This window comes from Austrofundulus limnaeus, unplaced genomic scaffold (genome assembly GCF_001266775.1).
Source record: "Austrofundulus limnaeus strain Quisiro unplaced genomic scaffold, Austrofundulus_limnaeus-1.0 Scaffold713, whole genome shotgun sequence".
NCBI classification, from domain to species: Eukaryota; Metazoa; Chordata; class Actinopteri; order Cyprinodontiformes; family Rivulidae; genus Austrofundulus; species Austrofundulus limnaeus.
Window position 1 is genome coordinate 129,123 of NW_013953115.1, and position 1,832 is coordinate 130,954.

A 1,832-nucleotide genomic window follows, 5' to 3' on the forward strand; every position below is an offset into this window, starting at 1 on the left:
CACACACACACACACACACACACACACACACACACACACACACACATTAGTTAAAAACAGACAAAATCCCTGCCGGCAGCTGAATCGTTTTGTCAGTTTTAGTTCCGTTTTCTGTTTTATGAAATGAGTTTTTGCCAGAATAATAAGTGTTAAAAACTCATTCCCAAAAACACAGATGTGTGGCGGTCAACTTGGCCTTCTGCCAAAACTTACCCCCGTCATTTGGTACCCTTTTGGGTACGAGGACGTACCCCTGGTTCTCAAACAAATATTACTTCCAACAGACTTGTGAGTAAAATTAAAACTCGTCTTTTTATTCACAAACTGTGAGTCATGCAAACATTTTATTGTCAAAAAGTAGATTTTTTTGTGGCTATCTGAATATTCACACAACCACAGCATGATGGAATCAGAACATTAATAACGAATTTATTATATAAACTTGATTTGTGAACCAGATTTCACAGTAAATCTGAATCTTAAATACCTGGAAAAATTTCCATATTAGAAGGTTTAAAATAATAATAATTGAGTTAAATAATTAACTTTGTCTAAACATTTTAGCTCCATAAATGCATTTTCAAATGATGGTTTTGATCAAAGTCACCCTCCTTGAAAAAAACCAACTTGGAAAAGCTGTCACTCATAAATGTGGGGATTTGACCACATATTGTTTAATAAAACTAACAACATGGAGCAAAAACAACCACATGCAATTTTGCTAAATTACTAAAAGTGCAACTGTTGTAACTGTTTTCACATCATACATGGTTGTATTGATAATTAAACTGTTAACTGAGGTGGGTACCAATGTGGTAGAGAGTATTTTATCATTAACCTTTACTTGAGCTAATCCCACAAGATCATGGAGGTCCTTTTCAAGGTCCTCCTGAGCCTGACATCATGTTTTCAGACTGTGGGAGGAAACTGGAAGAAAACCCACACAAACACGAGGAGAACATGTAAACTCCACACAGAACTCAGGTCCAAACTGGGAATTGAGACCGCAAAGCAACAGAGCTACCCACTGATCCACTGTGCTGCTGTGGGTACGTAGTGACAGACTACTTCTTTTTGTACCTGCAAGATTGGAGTAGAAATTGACAAAACTTTATATTTTGGTTAAAATGAACCTGAGTTAAATCTGACCCATCAAAACTGATGATCATTCATTCATTTGAGATGTTTTCACTTGTTTGTTATTAAATGATTGGATGTTCATTCATTCATAGATTACAGGTGTTCCCCTCTTATTCACCCCTCCTGTCACTGCTGCCTGACGAACAGCTGCGAACTGCGCAGCGCAGCACAGCGGAGCAGAGACACATGTAGTCCCGGGTCAGAGGATTATATCATGCTACACTTTGGCGCTTATTTCTATCATAAAACCAGTTTTGTCATGTGTACACTGAAAAAACAAACTTTTGGGTGTAGTAACATTTATTTAATTATTCTTTTAAATTTTACAAAAAAATATCAAAATCTCTAAACTACTAGAATTTACTAAATAAAAAATATGCATTATATTATGTATCAATATTACTGTACAAAAAAAGTAAATGCTAATATTATTTTAGCAGTACTATTTAAGTGCTTTTTCTGGACAGCACATAAACATGAATACATTAAGTAACTTCTTCTTTTCTGGGCTAAAACTGAAGGCTCATGTGCACAAAGGCTGCTGCTCCTCATTCCCTTGCTTCACTTTTCAAGGAGAGGAAAAGACATGGTGGAAATAAAACATAAGTTGTCTGGTTTCTTTTGTTGGTGTGCAATAGTTTGATGGCATAATGTAGGTGATATTTAGTTGTCAGGGAACAGGGAATGCATAT

The 1,832-nt window shown here is 35.9% G+C and overlaps 1 protein-coding gene across 1 annotated transcript in view; it reads right to left on the reverse strand.

The window, feature by feature from the left end:
- Positions 1-1,832, reverse strand: part of LOC106532056 (paired box protein Pax-6) — a gene marked incomplete at its 5' end in the record, with an annotated part of 44,586 nt that overhangs the window by 39,399 nt on the left and 3,355 nt on the right.